This window comes from Halichoerus grypus, chromosome X (genome assembly GCF_964656455.1).
Source record: "Halichoerus grypus chromosome X, mHalGry1.hap1.1, whole genome shotgun sequence".
NCBI lineage: Eukaryota > Metazoa > Chordata > Mammalia > Carnivora > Phocidae > Halichoerus > Halichoerus grypus.
In genome coordinates this window covers 82433070-82456580 of record NC_135727.1, presented here as the reverse complement: position 1 = coordinate 82456580, position 23511 = coordinate 82433070, and the positions used below count along the sequence as shown (strand labels likewise).

The window sequence follows — 23511 nt, the reverse complement described above, 5'->3', positions numbered from 1 at the left end:
TCTTTCACTGTAATTTCTTTCTTTCTTCTTTCTTTCTTTCTTTCTTTCCTTCTTTCTTTCTTTCTTTCTTCTTTCAATTTGGGATCTAGTTTCTTTTAATAAGCAAACCAAAACACACCCAGAATCTAGTATTTTTTTTTTTTCTGTTGTTATCGTTATATTTGTGTTTGTGGGTTATTTTCTCTTTCTTTCTTCTTCTCCTTTCTAGACAAAATGACGGGATGGAGAAATCCACCCCAAAAGAAAACACAGGAGGTAGTACTCACTACTACAGATGTAATCAATACAGATATAAGTAAGCTATCTGAAATAGAATTTAAAACAACAATTATAAAGATACTAGCTGGGCTTGAGAAAAGCATAATAGACACAAGAGAATCCCTTACTGTAGAGATAAAAGAACTAAAATTCAGTTAGGCTGAAATTAAAAATGCTATTACTGAGATGGCATCCCAAGTGGAGGCCATAAAAATGAGGATGAAGATAGCAGAAGAACAAATCAGTGATAGAGAAGATAAAATGATGGAAAATAAGGAAACTGAAAAGAAGAGGTAAAGAAAACTATTAGATCATGAAGGTAAACGTAAAAACTCAGTGATTCTATTTGTTTCAGAGGTACAGATCTGAGATTCAACAGTCTTGCACAATTCACAGCGCTTACCAGAACACATAACCTCCCCAGTGTCCATCACCCAGTCACCCCATCCCTCACACCCCACCCCCCACTCCAGCAACCCTCAGTTTGATAATGCAATATGTGTTAAGAAAGAAAAAAAGAAGAAGAAGAATGTAGCAGCAGGGGAAGAATGAAGGGGGGGAAATCGGAGGGGGAGAAGAACCATGAGAGACAATGGACTCTGAAAAACAAACTGAGGGTTCTAGAGGGGAGGGGGTTGGGAGGATGGGTTAGCCTGGTGATGGGTATTGAGGAGGGCACGTTCTGCATGGAGCACTGGGTGTTATGCACAAACAATAAATCATGGAACACTATATCTAAAACTAATGATGTAATGTATGGGGATTAACATAACAATAAAAAAATTAAAAAAAAAAAAACCTCAGTGATTCTATAAAGGGAAATGCTAATGACTCCATATTATATGACTCCATATTATAGGAGTCACAGAATATGAGAGTGGAAAAGAACATCAGAAGGTTAAATTGAATAAATTATAGCTCAGAACTTCCCTAATCTGGTGAAGGAAACAGGCATTCAAGTCCAGGAGGCACAGAGAACACAGCCCTCAAAATCAACAAAAATAAGTCAACACCTTGACCTATTACAGTGAAGCCTGAAAATTACAAAGAGAAAGAGAAATTCCTGAAAGCTGCTCAGGGGGAAAAGAGGTCCTTAACCTACAAGGGTAGAAGCACAAGGTGAGCAGCAGACCTGTCCACAAAGACCTGGCAGGCCAGAAAGGACTGACATGATATATTCAATGTGCTAAATGAGAAAAATATGCAGCCAGGAATATTTTAACCAGCAAGGCTGTCATTCAGAATAGAAAGAGAGTTAGAGTTTCCAGAATGAACAAAAACTAAAGGAATTTATGAACGCTAACCCAGCCCTGTAAGAAATGTTAAAGAGATCCTTTGAACAGAGAGAGAGCCCAAAATTAATAAGACCAGAAAGAAACAATCTACAGGAACAGTGACTTTACAGGTAATACAATGGCACTAAATTCATTGTTTAATAATTACTCTGAATGTAAATGGACTAAATGCTCCAATCAAGAGACACTGGGTATCAAAAGGGAAAAAAAAAAGACCCCATCAATATGCTGCTTAGAAGAGATGCATTTTAGGCCCAAAGTCACCTCCAGATTGAAAGTGAAGGGGTGGAAAACCATTTATCATGCTAATAGACATCAAAAGAAAGCTGGAGTAGCCATCCTTACATCAGACAAACTAGATTTTAAAGCAAAGAGTGTAATAAGAGATGAAGGACACTATATCATAATAAAGCGTTCTATCCAACAAGAAGATCTAACAATTGTAAATATTTATGTCTCTAAATTCAGAGCAGCCAAATATATAAAACAATTAATAACAAAATTAATGAAACACATTGATAATAATACAATAATAGTAAGGGAATTTAACAACCCACTCACAGCAATGGCCAGAGCATCTAAACAGAAGATCAACAAGGAAACAGGAGCTTTGAATGACACACTGGGCCAGATGGACTTCACAGATATATTCAGAGCATTTCATCCTAAAGCAGTAGCATACACATTCCTTTTGAGTGGCATGGGACATTCTCCAGAACAGATAAAATATTGGGTCACAAATCAGGTCTCAACTGGTACAAAAATATTGAGATCATTACCATGCATATTTTCAGACCACAATGCTATGAAACTTGAAGTCAACCACAAGAAGAAATTTGAAAGAACCACAAATACATCGAAGTTAAAGAGCATCCTACTAAAGAAAGAATGAGTCAACCAGAAAATTAAAGAATTTAAAAAATATATATATGTAAGAAAGTGAAAATTAAAACACAGCAGTTCAAAACCTTAGGGATTCAGCAAAGGTGGTTCTAAGAGGGAAGTACATAGCAATACAGGCCTTCCTCATGAAGCAAGAAAATTCTCAAATACACAACCTAACTTTGCACCTAAAGGAGCTGCAGAAAGAACAACAAATAAAGCCTAAATCCAGCAGGGGAAGAGAACTATTAAAATATTAGAGCAGAAATCAATGATATACTACTACTACTACTACTATTACTACTATTACTACTACTACTACTACTACTACAAAACAGTAGAACAGATCAATGAAACTAGGAGCAGGTTGTCTGAAAACATTAATGAGATTGAAAAACCCCTAACCAGACTTATCAAAAAAAAAAGAGAAAGGATCCCAATAAATAAAATCATGAATGAAAGGAGAGACCACAACCAACACCAAAGAATTAAAATTATATGCAAATATTATGAGGAATTATATGCCAACAAATTAGGCAATCTGGAAGAAATGGATAAATTCCTAGAAACATATAAACAACCAAAACTGAAACAAGAAATAGAAAACCTGAACAGACCCATAACCACCAAAGAAATTGAATCATTAATCACAAATCTCCCAGCAAACTAGAGTCTAGGGACAGATGGGTTCCCAGGGAAATTCTACCAAACGTGTAGAGTATAATTAATACCTATAATTCTGAAACTGTTTCAAGAAATAGAAATGGAAGAAAAACATCCAAACTCATTCCATGAGGCCAGCATTATCTTGATCCCAAAAGCAGAAGACAGAGAAATCAAGGAATCGATCCCATTTACAATGCCCCAAAAACCATAAGATACCTAGAAATAAACCTAACCAAGAGGTAAAGGATCTGTAATCTGAATACTATAGAACACTTATGAAAGAAATTGAGAAAGACACACACAAAAAAAATGGAAAAACATCCCATGCTTATATTTGAAATGTTTCAATATTTGGAAGAAAAAATATTGTTAGTGTCTGTGAGACGCAAAGTATCTACACATTCAATGCAAACCCTGTTAAAATACCACCAGCAATTTTCACAGAGCTGGAACAAACAACTCTAAAATTTCTGTGGAGGGGCACCTGGGTGGCTCAGTTGTTAAGCGTCTGCCTTCGGCTCAGGTCATGACCTCAGGGTCCTGGGATAGAGCCTGGCATTGGGCTCCCTGCTCCGCGGGAAGCCTGCTTCTCCATCTCCCCCTCCCCCTGCTTGTGTTCGCTCTCTCGCTGTGTCTCTGTCTATCAAATAAATAAATAAAATCTTTTAAAAAAATAAAATAAGTAAAAAAAAATTTGCGTGGAACCAGAAAAGACACTGAATAACCAAAAGAATGTTGAAAAAGAAAAGGAAAGCTAGAAGGATGACAATTCCAGACTTCAAGCTGTATTACAAAGCTGTAATCATCAAGAGAGTACACTACTGGTACAAAACAGTACCACATAGATCAATGACACAGAATAGAGAACCCAGAAATGGACCCTTAACTCTATGGTCCACTAATCTTAGACAAAGCAGGAATGAATATCCAATGGAAAAAAGAAAGTCTCTTCAAGAAATGGTGTTGGGAAAATTGGACAGCCACATGCACAAGAATGAAACTGGATCACTTTCTTATACCACACACAAAAATAGACTCAAAGTGGATGAAAGATGTAAATGTGACAGGAATCCATCAGAATCCTAGAGGAAGACGCAGGCAATAACCTCTTTGACCTTGGCCACAGCAAGTTCTTGCTAGACACGTCTCCAAAGGCAAGGGACACAAAAACAAAACGAACTTTTGGGACTTCATCAAGATTAAAAGCTTCTGCACAGCAAAGGAAACAGTCAACTAAACTAAGAGGCAACCCTCAGAATGGGAGAAGTATTTGCAAATGACGTTACAGGTAAAGGGCTGGTATCCGAGATCTATAAAGAACTTCTCAAACTCAACACCCAAAAAACAAATAATCCAGTCAAAAATCGGGCAGAAAACATGAACAGGCACTTCTCCAAAGAAGACATGCAAATGGCTAACAGATAAATGAAATAATGTTCAACATCATTAGCCATCAGGGAAATTCAAATCAAAACCACATTGAGATACCAACTTACACTAGTCAGAATGGCAAAATTTAACAGGACACGAAAAAAGAAATATTGGCAAGGGTGTGGGAGAAAGGGGAGCCCTCTTACACTTTTAGTGGGAATGCTATCTGGTACAGCCACTTCAGAAAACAGTATGGTGGTTGCTCTAAAAAGTTAAAAATAGAGCTACCCTATGACCCAGCAATGGCACTACTGGGTATTTACCCCAAAGATACAAATGTAATGAAAAGAAGGGTCACATGCATGCTAATGTTCATAGCAGCTATGTCCACAATAGCCAAACTGTGGAAGGAGCTGAGATTCCCTTCAACAGATGAGTGGATAAAGAAGATGTTGTCCATATATACATTGGACTATTACTCAGCCAGCAGAAAGGATGAATACCCACCATTTGCACTGACATGAATGGAAATGGAGGGTATTATGCTATGTGAAATAAGTCAAGCAGAGAAAGACAATTATCATACGGTTTCACTCATATGTGGAATATAAGGATTAGCATGGAGGACATTAGGAGAAGGAAGGGAAAGCTGAAGGGTGGGGAATCAGAGGGGGAGACCAACCATGAGAGACTATGGACTCCTGGAAACAATCTGAGGGTTTCACTGGGAATGGGTGTGGTGGGGAATGGGGTAGCCAGGTGGTGGGTATTAAGGAGGGCACGTGATGTAATGAGCACTGGGCGTTATATGCAAATAATGAATCATTGAACACTACATCAAAAATGAATGATGTACTGAATGGTGACTAACATAACATAATAAAAAAATTTTAAAAAGAGAGAAAGGAGAAAGGACCCAAAATAATAAAATCATGAATGAAAGTGGACATATCCTTACGAACACCAAGGAAATACAAACAATTTTAAGAACATATTATGAGCACTTATATGCCAAAATATTAGGCAATATAGAAGAAACTGATGCATTCCTAAAAACATAAAAACTACCAAAAGTGAAACAGGAAGAAATAGAAAACCTGAAGAGACCCATAACTAGCAAGGAAATTGAAGCAATAATAAAAAATATCCCAACAAACAATAGTCCAGGACCAGATGGCTTCCCAGGGGAATTGTAACAAACATTTAAAGAACTAATACCTATTGTTCTGAAGCTGTTTCAAAAAAAAATAGAAATGGAAGGAAAACTACCAAACTCGTTCTATGAGGCCAGCATTACCTTGATCCCAAAACCAGAATACCCCACCAAAAATGAGAATTACAACCCAATATGCCTGATGAATATGACTAACAGATACAGGAAAAACTGTTCAATTTCACTCAGCATCAGGGAAGTATAAATCAAAACCATAATGAGATACTACTTCACACCAGTCAGAATGGCTAAATCTAATAACTGAGGAAACAACAGATGTTGGCAAGGATGTAGATAAAGGGGAACCCTGTCACACTGTTGGTGGGAGTGGAAACAGGTGCAGCCACTTTGGAAAGCAGTATGGAGGTTCCTCAAAAAGTTAAAAATAGAACTACCCCATGACCCAGCAATTGCATTACTAGGTATTTATTAATAGGATACAAATATAGTGATTCAAAGAGGCACATGCACCCCAATATTTATAGCAGCAATGTCCACAGTAGCCAAAATATGGAATAAGCCCAGATGTCCTTTGGCAGAATGAATGGGATAGAGAAGATGTGGAATATATATACAATGGAATATTACCCAGCCATCAAAAAGAATGAGGTCTTGCCATTTGCCACTATGTGGATGGCAGTAGAGGGTATTATGATAAGCAAAATAAGTCAATCAGAGAACAACAAATATCTTATGATTTCACTCATATATGGAATTTATGAAACAATACAGATGAATGCATGGGAAGGGAAGTAAAAATAAAATAAGATGAAAACAGAGAGGGAAGCAAACCATAGGAGACTCTACTCTAGGAAAGAAAATGAGGGTTGTTGGAGGGGAGGTGGGTAGAGGGATGGGATAACTGGGTGATGGGCATTAAGGAGGGCACTTGATGTAATAAGCACTGGGTGTTATATGCAACTGATGAATCAGTAATTTCTACCCCTGAAACTGATAATAAACTATATGTTAATTAAATTGAATTTAAATAAAAAAATAAAATAAAAACAGAAATAATCAAATAAAAAAGAAAGAAATGGGTAGAAGACATGAATAGACATTTTTCCAAAGAAGACATCCAGATGGCTAACAGACATGTGAAGAAATATTCAATAATCACTCACATCAGGGAGATATGAATCAACACCACAGTAAGATACCACCTCACGCCTGTCACAATGACTAACATTAACAACACCAGGAACAACAGGTGTTTGTGTGGATGCGGAGAAATGGGAACCTTCTTGCACTGTTGGTGGGAATGAAAACTTGGATAGCCACTGTAGAGAACGCTATGGAGGTTTCTCAAAAAGTTCACAATAGAACTACTCTAAAACCCAGTAATTGCACTACTAGGTATTTATCCAAAGGATACAAAAGTACAGTTTCAAACGGATACATGCTCCTCGATGTTTATAGCAACATTATCAACAATAACCAAACAATAGAAAGAGCCTAAATGTCCACTGGCTGATGAGTGGATAAAGAAGGTGTGGTATACATATACAATGGAATTTTACTCAGCCATCAAAAAGGATGAAATTTTGCCATTTGCAACAATATGGATGGAACTGGAGTCCATTATGCTGAGTGAGATAAGTCAGTCAAACAAAGACAAATACCATATGATTTCACTCATATGTGGAATTTAAGAAACAAAATAGATGAACATATGGGAGGGAGAAAAAACAATGAAAAAAGAGAGAGGGAAACAAAGTATAAGACGCTTACTTTTTTTATTTTTAAAAGATTTTATTTATTTATTTACTTACTTACTTACTTACTTACTTATTTATCAGAGAGAGAGAGTGAGAGAGCACAAGCAGGGGGAGTGGCAGGCAGAGGAAGAAGCAGGCTCCCCGCTGAGCCAGGAGCTCAATGAGGGACTCAAATCCAGGACCCTGGCATCATGACCCAAGCCAAAGGCAGATGCTTAACCGACTGAGCCACCCAGACATCCCAAGACACTTTTAAAGATAGAGAACAAACAGGGTTGATGGAGGCAGTTGGTTGGGGGATGGGCTAAATGTGTGATCAGTATTAAGGAGGGCACTTATTATGATGAGCACTCAGTGTTATATGTAATGACGAATCACCAAATTATACTCCTGAAACCAATATTACTCTATACATTAACTAACTAGAATATAAGTAAAAATTTGAAAAATAAAATAAAATAAAAAGCTTCTGCATAGTGAAAGAAATAGTCAATAAAATTAAAATGCAACCTACCGAATGGGAGAAATTATTTGCAATGACATATCTGATAAAAGTTTAGTATCTAAAACACATAAAGAACCAGTAAAACTCAACAGCTAAGAAACAAAGAATCCAATTGCAAAATGAGCACGTGACCTGAATAGCCATTTCTCCAAAGAAGATGGCCAGTGGACCCATGAAAAGATGCTTAATATAAGTCATCATCAGGGAAATGCAAATCAGTATCACAATAAGATGTCACCTCACATCTGTCAGAATTGCTAAAATGAAAAACAAGTTTTGTCAAGGATGTGGAGAAAAAGGAATACTTGTGTACTATCAGTGGGAATGTAAACTGGTGCAGTCATTGTGAAAACCAGTATGGAGGTTCTTCAAAAATTTGAATATAGAACTACCATATTATCCACTAATTGCACTACTGGGTATATACCCAAAGGATGCAAAAATATAGATTCGGAGTGGTACACGCACCCTGATGTTTATAGCAGTATTATCAATAATAGCTAAACTATGGAGAGAGCCCAGATGTCCATCAACTGATGAATGAATATATATATATATATATATATATATATATATATATATATATATATATATATTACTCAGCCATTGAAAACTGAAATCTTGCCATTTATAATGAGTTGGATGGAACTAGAGTGTATTAGGCTAAGTGAAATAAGTCAGTCGGAGAAAGATAAATACCATATGATCTCACTCATATGTGGAATTTAAGAAACAAAACAGATGAAATATGGGAAGGGGGAAGGAGAGAGAGAAACGAAGCATAAGACATTCTTAAAGATAGAGAACAGGGCGCCTGGGTGGCTCAGTTGGTTAAGCCACTGACTTCGGCTCAGGTCATGATCCTGGAGTCCCAGGATCGAGTCCCGCATTGGGCTCCCTGCTCAGCAGGGAGTCTGCTTCTCCCTCTGACCCTCCCCCTCTCATGTGCTCTCTCTCTCATTCTCTCTCTCAAATAAATAAATAAAATCTTTAAAAAAAAAAAGATAGAGAACAAACTGAGGGTTGATGGAGGGAGGTGGGTGGGGGATGGGCTAGATGGGTGATGGCTATTAAAGACGACACTTATTGCGATGAGCACTGGGTGTTGTATGTAAGTGATGAATCACTGAATTCTATTCCTGAAACCAACATTGCACTGTATTTTAACTAACTAGAATTTAAATACAAAATTAGGGGAAAAAAGGTGCTAGGTACAAATGCTCTCATGTGAGAATTATTTAAAATCCTCAGTAAACTAATAATTTTTTTTAAAGATTTATTTTAGAGAGAGAGCACAAGCAGGGTGAGGGGCAGAGGAAGAGGGAGAGTACCTCAAGCAGAATCCCACTGAGTGTGGAGCCTGGTGTGGGGCTAGATCCCATGACCCTGAAATCCTGACCTGAGCTGAAATCAAGAGTCAGAGGCTTAATCGACTAAGCCACCCAGGCACCCTATAAACTAATAACTTTTTTTAAAGATTTTATTTATTTATCTGACAGAGAGAGACACAGTGAGAGAGGGAACACAAGCAGGGGGAGTGGGAGAGGGAGAAGCAGGCTTCCCGCCGAGCAGGGAGCCTGATGCGGGGCTCGATCCCAGGACCCTGGGACCATGACCTGAGCTGAAGGCAGACACTTAACCAACTGAGCCACCCAGGCACCCCAAACTAATAACTTTTATACTATTTAAACATTTAGTGTTACTGAAAGATTTACCAAATTATTTTTATAAACTCACTATAACATTGATATCAGAAACTAAATATAATGACAAAAACAAAAAGAAAGCTATAGACCAATTTCACTCATGAGAATCAATGATTACTCTCAAAGTAAAATATTAGCAAATAGTATTCAGTGGAATTTCAAAATTACTACTCTCTGAACAAGTGAGATGCATTCTAGGAAAGCAAGGATAGTTAAAATTATTTTAATAGCTATTAATTCAATAGTTATTGTTGAGTTACATAAGCCCAAAATGGCAGGTTGGTAACTTTAGCTCTTGCACCAAAAAGAAACATTGAAAAACAAGCAGAAACTGTGAGAAACAAAGTTGTCAGAACTCTGGGGAATTGTTATAGATTTGCAGCAATGAAAAGAATTGAAAAGAGATGTTCAATCAGAAACTTGTACATGAATATTCAGAGCAACACTGTTAACACCCAAATACCCAACAACCAAAGGTGGAAAAAATCCAAATGTCCACCACCGGATAAATTAATAAACACAATGTGGCATATCAATACATTGGAAAATTATTAACATATGCAAAGTAATAAATAGTGATGCAAGTTACAATGTAGGTAAACTCTGAAAATACTACAAGTGAAAGAAATCAGATACAGAGGCCACAGAATGTATGATTCCATTTATATGAAAAGTCCAAAATAGGAAAACCCATGGAGAGAGAAAGTAGATTAGTGGTTGCCAGGGGCTGTGGGAGAAGAAAAGGAGTGACTGCTCAATGGGTAAAAGGTTCTCTTTTATGCTCACCAAAATGTTCTGGATCAAGACAGTTGAAATGGTTGCAGAACAAATTTAATGTACTAAGTACCACTATATTGTACACTTTAAAATGATTAAAATGGTGAATTTTATGTTATGTATGTTTTCCCTCAATTAAAAAAAAAGATTACACGATACAAAATGTATAAAAAAATAAATGTTTCATGGCATCTTGCTTGCTGTAAATTGAAGAACAAATTAGAATAAAAAGCATTAGGATCAGGCAATCAGCTTCCTTGTGACAGGAATGTGATGTAACAAAGAGGCTGAAATATCTGACTCTAGTCTAAAATTAAAAAAATGATACCCATTGATATTGAAGAGGGACACAGATAAATATATTGGGAAAGCATATATATGTTCAAATTAGACAAAAAAGAGAATATGTTATAAATATTTTTAAAAATATATGTTATGCAATCCAACCGATAGTGTAAAATTGTTTAAATGAGTGGAAGAGTTGGCATTATCATTTAGTTCCATAGACAAGGCATATAGCAGAAAGCAAAGGAAAAAAATGGGTAAGTTTGAAATTTTGAGTATAAATTTTGAACAAAATGGGGTTGTTTGTATATAATTCAGTATTTTAAAATTCATTTTATTTTCTTAAGCAAATAAACTTATGTTACAAAGGAAAAGCTAAAATATAAGATTATTCCTCTGCTATGTTTATGTAAACATATTTGAAATTAAAATATCAAAGGAACTTGATGGTTCCAAATCATTTATTAACACTCCAGTCACAAAATGGTTTGGAAACAGCATGGGCCAAGAAAACTAAAGAAATTTCGATATGTTTGAAGGAGAAGAGCCTAGGAGGCTTCTGTGATCAGAAGAAAAAAAAAAAAAATGAAGAACAATTAATGCAGTGAGGTTAGAAAAGCAAGCAAGAATAAATCAGATAGGTAAAATTTGAAGAACTCTTGATGGAGATAAGTGGATAAATATGATAAAGCCAAACACCAAGTAATTAATAGCCATAATAGAAAAAGATTAGTAAGTTAAGAATCATAGTTTAACTCACATGTATTTCCAACATACAAGATACTCATTTCATACTAAGGCAATGTTATACCTTGATGGAATTTATTGGTAAAAGAAAATATGCATCCCTTTATGAAATTCAAAGTGTAAAAGTTTTTAAAAATATTTTCAGTTATTCCTAGGAATTAATGGCTATAATGATGTAAGAATATTCTTTAAACAAAGTTTTGGTAACTGATGCAATCAAGACTTAATATTATGAATGTGCTTGTTCTCTCTTATGCTTTTTTTTTCTCCTAGTTAAGTTAGCATTTAGTACTTCACAGAAGTGTTAAACATAATATTTCAATTAATGCACTCTAGGCACAAATATACAGTTGATTCTTGACCCACACGGGAGTTAGCGGTGCTGGGCCCCCACACAGTCAAAAACTGTTTATGGGGACGCCTGGGTGGCTCAGTCGTTAAGCATCTGCCTTCGGCTCAGGTCATGATCCCAGGGTCCTGGGAACGAGCCCCACATTGGGCTCTCTGCTCAGCCAGAAGCCTGCTTCTCCCTCTCCCACTCCCCCTGCTTGTGTTCCCTCTCTCGCTGTGTCTCTCTCTGTCAAATAAATAAATAAAATCTTAAAAAAAAAAAAAAAGCAACTGTTTATGTATAACTTTTGACTCCCCAAAAACTTAACTAATAGTCTACTGTTGACTGGGAAACCTTACCAATGATAAAAATAATCAATTAACAAATATTTTGTATGTTATATGTATTATATAGAGTATTCTTACACTAAAGCTAGAGAAAAGCAAATATTATTAAGAAAAACAAAAGAAAATACATTTACAACACCGCACTGCATTTATCAAAAGAAATCCACATATAAGTGGACCTGCACAGTTCAAACTTATATTGTTTAAAGGTCAACTGTAATATTCAAAATATCTAGGGACAATTTTAACTAACAGGAAACAAAATAAGTATCTTATCTCAGTACAGTAAAAAGTACAGAAGGATAAGAACACACCACCCTTTCGGGGAGCCTGGGTGGCTCAGTCATTAAACATCTGCCTCCGGCTCGGGTCATGATCCCAGAGTCCTGGGATCGAGCCCCGCATCGGGCTCCCCGCTCTGCGGGAGGCCTGCCTCTCCCTCTCCTACTCCCCTTGCTTGTGTTCCCTCTCTCTCTGTCAAATAAATAAGATCTTAAAAAAAAAAACAACACACCACCCTTTCAGAGTTAATGGTTTTAAGATTTCTGTATTACTTTTTCAAATTACATAGGGCTACCTAAGCCAGATTAGTAGCACCAGCCAAAAAAATTAATTTTCTTTTTTTTGTAGTTTTTAATTTTATTATATTATGTTAGTCACCATACAATACATCATTAGTTTTTGATGAAAAATTAATTTTCTAAAAAAAAAGAAACAAAAACAAAAACCAGCCTATGCACACTTCTTTAGGTGCAGACTACATATTATTTTTTGTTAAATTGTTCTCAGTGTAAATGTATTCGATATCATCATAGACGAGACAAAATGAAAAAGCATTAAAAAAATAAAAATGAAAATTATACATATTTTATATATTTATAAAAATGTAATTTTCCAGTCAATAACATTTTGTTATACATCCTACCACACCTAAATATTCTTATCCTTAATCTTATATGAATTTATCTTGGGATATTTTTAGTACAGCCATACCTCAAAGATAATGTGTGGTCCATTCCAAGCCACCACAATAAAGCCAATATCACAATAAAGAAAGACAAATGCATTTTTTTGGTTTCATTTCCAAGTGAATATAAAAGTTATGTTTACACTATACTGTGGTCTATTAGGTTTGCAATAGCATTATGTGTATAAAAAACATATGTACCCTAATTAAAAATATTTTATAGCTAAAAAATTTCATTCATCACCTGAGCTTTCAGAAAGTCCATATCGTTTTGTTGGTAGAGGAGGGTCTTGTCTTGATGCTGATGATTGCTGACTCGTCATGGTGGTGTGGTTGCTGAAGGTTGGGTGGTTGTGGAAATTTCTCAGAATAAGACAGCAATGAGGTTTGCCCCATTGATTGACTCTTCCTTTCATGAATGACTCCTCTGTAGCTTGTGATGCTGTTTGAAAGCATTATACCCACAGTAAACTTGGAGTCAGTCCTCTCAAACCTTGCTGCTGCTTATCAATTAAGTTTATGTAATATTCTAAATCATTTGTTTTCATTTCAACAATCTTCACAACATCTTCACCAGGTATATATTTTATCTCAGGAAACCACTTTCTTTGCTCATTCATAAGAAGAAATACCTCATCTCTTAAAGTTTTATCATGAGATTGCAGCAATTCAGCCACATCTTCAGGCTCCATTTTTAATTTTGTTCTCTTGATATTTCCAAAACATCTGCAGTTACTTCCTCCACTGAAGTCTTGAGCCCCTCAAAGTCACCCATGAGGGTTGGAATCAACTTCTTCCAAACTCTTGTTAACATTGATATTTTGACCTCTTCCCATGAATTACAAATGTTTTTAATGTCAGGTACAATGGTGAATCCTTTCCAGAAGGTTTTCAATTTACTTTGCCCACATCCGCCAGAGGAATCAGTACCTATGACAGCTACAGCCTTACACAATGTATTTATTAAATAATAAAAGGTGAGAATAAAAATATATGGGCTAGAAAATGGATGTTGTGTTAGCAAGCATGAAAACACTAATCTTGTACTTCTCCATCAGAGCTCTTGGGTGACCAGTTGCCATGTGAATGAGCAGTGATAGTATTTTGAAGGGATTTTTTTTTTTTTTTCTGAGCAGTGGATCTCAACTGTGGATTAAGATATTCAGTAAACCAAGTTGTGAATAGATCTGCTGTCATTCAGTCATTTTTGTTCCATTATATAGCACAGGCAGAGTAGATTTAGCATAATTCCTTTTTTTTAATTAGCATTATTAGTTTCAGAGGTAGACTTTAGTGATTCATCAGTTGCACACAACACTGAGTGCTCACTACTTCAAGTGCCCTCCTTAATGCCCATCACCCAGTTAACGCATCCACCCACCCACCTGCCCTCCAGCAACCCTCAGTTTGTCTCCGATAGTTAAGAATCTCTTATGATTTGTCTTCCTCTCTGTTTTCATCTTATTTTATTTTTCCTTCTCTTCCCCTATGTTCACCTGTTTTGTTTCTTAAATTCCACATGAGTGAAATCATTCTGTATTTGTCTTTCTCTGACTAACTTATTTTGCTTAGCAAAATAGCCTCTAGTCCCATCCATATCATTGCAAATGACAAGATTTCATTTTCTTTTTTTTTACTCTTAAGGCATTTATTTATTAAAACGTTCTCTGCCAAGATTTCACATTAGCTTAAAATTCAAATCAGTCTTTACATTTCTCTACTGAGGTCTCCACCTCAGTGTATCACATAAAAACACTTTCTCCAGCAATCAGTGTTACCAGCGTCCACATGGTGAGCCCCATGGTCAGCCTCTTTGTTCCCTAGGTGACCCAACTAGATGTTAATACTGCTCTGCTACAGGGTAAAAGCTCCTAACTCAAAGTCATTGGAAAAGGGGTGAAACTTCTGCAAAGTGCACTTTAAGAAGAGGTACTGTTTGCTCATGAAAAGAAACCAGTGAGTCCTCTAAGAATAATAAAAGGGAGTATTTTACAGTTAAGCACATGATTTGGAGTGAAGAATTCGGATGTTGCTCTGCTGGTCCAGGCTGTTAATACTCTTCTTGCTCCTCCTGTGGGCCCCCTTCATCAGGTATCACAAAGCCTTCATCTGTGGCATACAGAATGTCCATGATCCTCTGCAATACCGGGTTGTTTTCCCCCTCGTTCTCCTGGCAAATCAATTCAATGTTCCTTAGCTTTCCAAAGTAGAAATCTCTTTCTTTCTCCAAGTCTTCGAAGGTGAGTTTCAATACGTTGACCTGCTGCATCAATTCAGCTGCTTCGTCATCCCCGTTGCCCACACCAGGATTCTTTTGCACCACACCCAGGCCAGCCTTAGGGGTTGCAATAGTTCTGTGTGTTGCAATGGGCCTCTGTGGAGCTGCACTGCTGGAGCTGAGAGGTTTCTTCTGTTTGTTCAGAGCTGGAGCAACAAGGGAGGGAGCTACTGCAGTTTCTTGACCTTGTCTGGCAGCTACGGGGTCATAGTCTTTTCCATTATAGTTTGCATCAAAAAACTTCTTGAACCACTGAACAAATTCAAAATTGTCCTGAAACTTTCCTTTTACTATTTGTCCACAGGAATTATTTTGTCAACACCCGTTCTCTTAAAACCTGCTTGTAGTATTTTGAAGTTCTGGATGTATTCATATTCTAGCTTAGCCTGGAATTTCACTTTCTTCAAGGCAATGGAGCCAGGGAACAACATGTCCGTAAACTGACAGTAGGCAGCCCCTGAGCACAACTGTTCGATCTTCGTCAGATTCAGCTCCAGAGACTCATTGATCCAGGTCAGCATGTCATGTCGACTTAGGTTATCACTGGTGACTGATGTTGAATATACGTTCACTGCCATCGGCTCTTGGCAGGACCACATCCACTGCCTGTGCCCGGCTTCGGTTCCGTCTTCGTCTTGTTCAAACCGCCCGACCAAGATTTCATTCTTTTTGATGGCTGAGTAATATTCCATTGTAAATACATACCACCTCTTCTTTATTCATTCATTTGTCCATGGATATCTGGGCTCTTTTCCTATTTTGGCTATTGTGAATATTACTGCTATAAATATTGGGGTGCATGTGCCCCTTTGAATCACTATGCCAGTATCCTTTAGATAAATACCTAGTAGTGTAATTGCTAGGTCATACAGTAGCTCTATTTTAAACTTTTTGAGGAACCTCCATACTGTTTTCCAGAGTGGCTGCTCCATTTTGCATTCCCACCAAGAGTGTAAGAGGGTTCTCCTTTCTCTGCATCCTTGCCAACATCTGTTGTTTCCTCAGTTGTTAAATTTAGCCATTCTGACTGGTGTGAGGTGATATCTCATTGTGGTTTTGATTTGGATTTTCCTGATGCTGGTGATCTTGAGCATTTTTTTCATGTATCTGTTGGCCATTTGTACGTCTTTGGAGAAATGTCTACTCATGTGTTCCGCCCATTTTTTAACTGATTTTTGTTTGTTTGTTTGTTTGTTTGCTTTATATGCATTGTGTTTGATAAGTTCTCTCTTTTTTTTATTATTATGTTCAATTAGCCAACGTATAGTACAACATTGATTTTTGATGGAGTTTTCAATGATTCATTAGTTGCATATAACAGCCAAGGCTCATCACAACACATGCCCTCCTTAATACCCATCATCCTGTTACCACATCCCCCCACCCCCCTCCCTTCTGTAACCCTCAGTTTGTTTCCCAGAGTCCAGAGTCTCTCATGGTTTGTCTCCCTCTCTGATTTCTTTCCATTCAGTTTTCCCTACCTTGCCCTGTGATCCTCCATGCTATTGCTTATGGTCTACATGTGAGTGAAAACTTATAATAATTGTGTTTCTCTGATTGACTTATTTCACTTAGCATAATCCCCTCAAGTTCCATCCATGTCGATGCAAATGGTGGGTATTCATCCTTTCTGATGGCTGAGTAATATTCCACTGTATATATGAGCCACATCTTCTTTATCCATTCATCTGTTGAAGGGCATCTCGGCTCCTTCTACAGTTAGGTTATCGTGGACTTTACTGCTATGAACACTGGGGTGCATGTGCCCCTTCTTTTGCCTATATCTGTATCTTTGGGGTACATACCTACAAGTACAATTGCTGGGTCATAGGGTAGCTCTATTTTTAACGTCTTGAGGAAACTCCATACTGTTTTCCAGAGTGGCTGTACCAGCTTGCATTCCCACCAACAGTGTAAGAGCTTTCTCCTTTCTCTACATTCTCGCCAACATTTGTTGTTTCCTGCCTTGTTAATATTTGCCATTTTAACTGGTGTAAGGTTTTGTGGTTTTGATTTGAATTTTCCTGATAGCTAGTGATGTTGAACATTTTTTCATGTGTCTGTTAGCCATTTGTCTGTCTTCTTTGGAGAAGTATCTGTTCATGTCTTCTGCCCATTTCTTGACTGGATTAATTGTTTTCTGGGTGTTGAATTTGGGAAGTTCTTTATAGATCTTGGATACAGGCCCTTTATCTGAAATATCATTTGCAAATATCTTCCCCTATTCCATGGATTGCCTTTTATTTTTGTTGACTGCTCCCTTTGCTGTGCAGAAGCTTTCTATTTTGATGAAGTCCCAAAAGTTCACTGTTGCTTTAGTTTCCTTTGCCTTTAGAGACCTGTCTTGAAAGAAATGGCTGTAGCCATGTCAAAGAGGTTACTGCCTATGTTCTCCTCTAGGATTTTGATGGATTCCTGTCTCACATTGAGGTCTTTCATCCATTTGGAGTTTATCTTTGTGTATAGTGTAAGAGAGTGTTCCAGCTTCATTCTTCTGCATGTGGCTGTCCTATTTTTCCAGGACCATTTATTGAAGAGACTCTCTTTTTTTTCCCATTGGATATTCTTTCCTGGTTTGTCAAAGATTAGTGGACCAAAGAGTTGAAGGGACATTTCTGGTCTCTCTATTCTGTTCCATTGATCTATCTGTTTGTTTTTGTGCCAGTACTGCTGCCTTGATGATCGCAGTTTTGTAATATACCTTTAAGACAGGCATCGTGATCACCCCAGGTTTGGTTTTCTTTTTCAACATTCCCTTGGCTGTTTAGGGTCTTTTCTGGTTCCATACAAATTTTAGGATTGTTTGTTCCAGCTTTGTGAAAAATGACAATGTTATTTTGATAAGGATTGCATTGAAAGTGTAGATCGCTCTGGGCAGCCTAGATATTTTAGTAATATTTATGCTTTCCATCCATTCGCATGGAATGTTTTTCCATCTCTGTGTGTCCTCTTCAATTTCTTTCATTAGTTTTCTGTAGTTCCTGGAGTATAGATCCTATACCTCTTTGGTTAGGTTTATGCTTAGGTATCTTCTGGTTTTGGGTGCTATTGTAAATGGAATCCATTCCTTAATTTCTCTTTCTTCAGTCATATGGCTAGTGTCTAGAAATGCAGGTGATTACTGTGCACCGATTTTGTGTCCTTCCATGTTGATGAATTACTGTATGAGTTCTAGCAATTTGAGGGTGGAGTATTTTGCGTTTTCCACATAAAGTATCATGCCATCTGGGAAGCGAGGTAGTTTGACTTCTTTGTTGCCAATTTGAATGCCTTTCCTTTTTTGTTGCTGTCTGATTCCTGAGGCTAGGTCTTCTAGTACTATGTTGAACAACAGTGGTCATGTTCCTGACCTTAAGGGAAAAGCTCTCAGTTTTTCCCCAGTGAGAATGATATTCACTGTGGGCTTTTCATTGATGGCTTTTATGCTATTGAGATATGTTCCCTCTATCCCTATACTTTGAAGAGTTTTAATCAGGAAAGGATGCTGTATTTTGTCAAATGCTTTCTCTGCAGCAATTGAGAGGATCATATGGTTCTTGTCTCTTCTTTTGTTAATGTGATCTATCACGTTGATTGATTTGTAAATGTTGAATAACCCTTGCATCCCAGGAATAAACCGCACTTGGTCCTGATGCATAATCCTTTTAATGTACTGTTGGATCCTCCTAGCTAGGATCTTGTTGAGTATTTTGGCAGCCATGTTCATCGGGGATATTGGTCTGTAATTCTCCTTATTGATGGGGTCTTTGTCTGATTTTGGGATCAAGGTAACGCTGGCATCATAGAAGGCGTTTGGAAGTTTTCCTTCCATTTCTATGTTTTGGAACAGCTGCAGTAGAATAGATATGATTTCTTCCTTAAATGTTTGGTAGAATTCCACTGGGAAGCCATCTGGCTCTGGACTCTTGTTTTTTTGGGAGGTTTTTGATTACTATTTCAATTTCCTTGCTGGTTATTGGTCCCTTCAAGATTGGCTATTTCTTCCTCTTTCAGTCTTGGTAGTTTATAAGTTTCCAAGAATGCATCCATTTCTTGCAGTTTGCTACTTTGTTGGCTTGTAACTGCTGGTAGCAAGCTCTAATAATTGTCTCTATTTCCTTGGTATTAGTCATGATTTCTACCCCTTTCATTCATGATTTTATGAATTTGGGTCCTTTCTCTCTCTCTCTCTCTCTCTCTCTTTTTTTTTGGATAATTCTGGCGAGATCGTATAAATCTTTTGCCTTATTAATTCTTTAAAAGAAACAGCTTCTAGTTTCATTGATCTCTTCTATTGTTCTTCTAGTTTCTATTTCATTGATTTCAGCTCTAATCTTTATCATTTCTCTTCTCTTGCTTGGTTTCATCTTTATTTGATGTTCTTTTTCCAGATCCTTTAGGTGAAAGTTTAGGTTGTGCTTTTGGGATTTTTCCAATTTTTTGAGGTAGGCTTGGATGGCTATGTACTTCCATCTAAGGACCGCCTTTGCAGCATTCCATAGGTTTTCAACCGATGTGTTTTCATTTTCATTGGTTTGCGTGAATTGTTTACGTTCAACTTTAGTTTCCTGGTTGACCCATTCATTCTTTAGCAGGATGCTCTTTAACTTCCAAGTGTTTGAATTCCTTCCATTTTTTTCCCCTTGTGGTTGAGTTCCAGTTTCAAAGCATTGTGATCTGAAAATATGCAGGGAATAATCTCTGTTTTTTGGTATTGGTTGAGACCTGATTTGTGACCCAGTATGTGATATATTCCAGAGAAAGTTCTGTGTGCACTGGAGAAGAATGAGTATTCTTTTGTTTTAGGATGAATTGTTCTGTATATATCTATGAAGTCCATCTGGTTCAATGTGTCCTTCAAAGCTCTTGTTTCTTTGTTGATCTTCTGCTTAGATTATCTTTCCATTGCTGTGAGTTGAGTGTTGAAGTCTCCCACTGCTCATGTATTATGATCAGTAGGTTTTTTTTATTTTGGTTATTAGTTGGTTTATGTAATTGGCTCCTCCCATGTTGGGGGCATAGATATTTACAGTTGTTAGGTTTTCTTGTTGGATAAACCCTTTAAGTACGATATTATGTCCCTCTACATCTTGTACTACAGTCTTTGCTTTAAAATCTAAATTGTCTGATATGAGAATTGCTACCCCAGCTTTCTTTTGAGGCCTGTTGGTGTGATAAATGGCTCTCCATCCCCTCACGTTCAATCTGGAGGTGACTTTAGGTTCAGTATGAGTCTCTTATAGACAACATATGGGATGGGTCCTGCTTTTTTGTCCATTCTGAAACCCTGTGTCTTTTCATGGGAGCAATCAGCCCGTTTACATTCAGAGTAAGTATTGAAAGATATGACTTTTTTTGCCATTGTATTGTCTGTAAAGTCCCTGTTTCTGTAGATCTTCTCTGATCATTTCTGGTCTACGTGACTCTTGGGGTCTCCCTTTGTTTAAGAATTCCCTTAATATTTCCTGCAGGGCTGTCTTGGTGGTCATGTATTCTTTCAGTTTCTGTCTGTCCTGGGAGCTCTTTATCTCTTCATCTGTTCTGAATGACAGCTTTGCTGGATCAAGTATTCTTGGTTTCATGTTCTTTTCATTTAGTACACTGAATATGTCTTGCCAGCCCTTTCTGGCTTGCCAGGTTTCTGTGGACAGGTCTGATGTTATTCTGATGTTCCTCCCTACGTATGTCAGGAACCTCCTCTCCATAGCTATTCTCAGGATAGATTCTTTGGCTGTAAGATGTGCAAGCTTCACTATTATACGTCAGGGTGTTGATCTATTTTTACTGATTTTGGAAGGTATCCTCTCTGCCTCTTGGACATGAATGCTTGTTTCCTTCCCCAGATTAGGGAAGTTCTCAGCTATGATTTGCTCACATATACCTTCTAGTCCTCTGTCTCTCCAGCCCCTCAGGGATCCCAATAATTCTAACATTGGAACAATTCATGACGTCATTAATCTCTCTAAGTCTCTTTTTGTGGGCTACTAGCTGCCTATCTCTGTTTCCCTCAACTTCCTTCCCTTCTGTCAGCTTATCTTCTAAATCACTGATTTGCTCTTCTGTCTCATTTCCCTGGCTTTTAGACTATCCAGTTTAGACTGAATCTCATTCATAGCAGTTTTAATTTTGGCCTGATTAGATCTCTTTTCTGCCCTCAGAGATTCTATATCGTCACTAATGCCTTTTTTCAAACCTAGTTATTGACTTCATGATGGCTATCCTGAAGTCTATCTCTGTTTGCTGTATCCATATCCATTAGTTCTCTGGCAGAAGACATTGTCTCAGGTTCTTTTCTTTGTTGCAAGTTCCTCCTCCTAGTCATTCTGTCGAGGGATGTTTGTGCAACTGTACAGAGTCCAAAATATCAACCATGACCCAAGCTAAATACACGCTAGAAAAAATCCGAAGTGATTGGAAGCTCCCACAGATACACAAAGCCAAGATGATCCAAAACAATAAAAAAAATAGTGGGTGGAAGGGAGATTATAATCTCTCATGGTGGACAAAGCAGGGTGATCTTCCTGTTCTTGCTTGATTTTTGGTCTTTGTGTTAGAAGACACTGTATCCCAAAATTGAAAGAAATCAAAAATTATATATATCAAGATAAAATTGAATAGAGTGAAAAATGGACTAGTATGCGGCCTAAATCTATAAAATCTAGATGTGAAAAAAATCAAAGTGGGGGGCGCCTGAGTGGCTCAGTTGGTTAAGTGGCTACCTTTGTCTCAGGTCATGATCCTGGGGTCCTGGGATTGAGCCCCACATTGGGCTCCCTTCTCAGTGGGGAACCTGCTTCTCCCTCTCCCTCTGCCTCCCAGCTTGTGCTCTCCCTCTCTCCCAGCTTGTGCTCTCCCTCTCTCTGTCAAATAAATAAATAAAATCTTAAAAGAAATAAAGGTAAAATAAAAGTGAAAAAGCAACTTAATAACATAAGTTGGGAAATAAGAATCTATTTGAAACGGGAACAGGATAACAGAAATTTAAAAAAAAAGAGAGAGAGAAAGAAAAGGAACAAAGAAGAAATGTAAAGTTTTAGCCTGAAGTATAAATGAGTCATGAGGGAACACCTCAAGCTCCCTATATTATTTTCCCCTGGTGCTGAAGTTTTAGAGTCCTGTGGGAAATAAGCATATCATTCACCTGTTCTTGCAGTCTGTCTTCTGGGAGAGGGGCCTTGCTGCTCAGCTTCCCAGGTGTCTTTGACCTGGTAGAGGTGCCCCACCCCTGTATTGTTCCCTGGCAGCTTTCCCCTTCTCTTTAGTGGGTCAGAGCAAACATGGCCCTGTGGGAATCTCTGGCCCAGAGTCGCAAGGTCAGGGTCCCCTTTCTTCAATAAATCCTCCAGGTCAAACCGTCTCCACTTCTGTGTGTACCAAACTCCACAGACTCGTGCTATTCACACCCGCTCCAACACTCCCTGGGGAGTTCCAGGGACTCTTGAGCTTCTCTGCACTTTGTCACTTTGCAATTGTGATTGCGATCCGCCATGGGCTCACATGTACACCCTCTTCCACGGCTCCCACTTCACGGCTGGGTGCCACCCCAGTGTCCTTTCATGGGCCACAATGCCCTGAGAGCTATTGTCCTGCTATGGGCGAAAGCCATTTTATATCTCCCCTGGAATGTTAAATAGCCTGCACCTTCTAGGCTTTTCAGGGTGGTCAGGCAGAGATCAGTCTCCCTACCCACCCAGCTTGTGGTTTATGGTGAGTGGAACTGGGAGTCCCTTCTGGGCTCACTGACCATAACCAGTCTCCTCGCTCCACTGCTTAGGCACTCTATCGGTTCAGCCCCCACCCCCATACATTCTGAGTCTCCTGGATTCTTGAGACCACAATGATTCACCCAGAATTCTGCCCTATTCATACCCTGTTCCCTTTTCAGAAAGGGATGTCTCTCACTGGAGGAGATTTCTAAGGGTCCCGATTTTTTGCTCCGGTGTTGTATCACTTTCCAGTGGCGGGTTTATGGAGGCTCCCACCCCTCTCCATTTATCTTCTGATATTTCCCCTGAAGATTCAAGATTCTGCACCTCCCACCTTGCACAAAGTAGTCATTTTTCTGCTTGTAAAGATCCAGATAAATCTTCTTATATCTCAGGTTGAATTTGTGTGTGTTCAGAATCATTTGGTAGATATCCAGCTAAATTTGAGGGACCAGATGAAACGAGGTCCCCTTCTCTGCC

The 23511-nt window shown here is 38.0% G+C and overlaps 1 pseudogene; it reads right to left on the bottom strand.

Moving 5' to 3' along the window:
• Nucleotides 1-15118: 15118 nt before the first annotated feature.
• LOC118524588 (microtubule-associated protein RP/EB family member 1 pseudogene) lies at nt 15119-15989 on the bottom strand (annotated as a pseudogene).
• Between the last annotated feature and the right edge of the window lie 7522 nt (nt 15990-23511).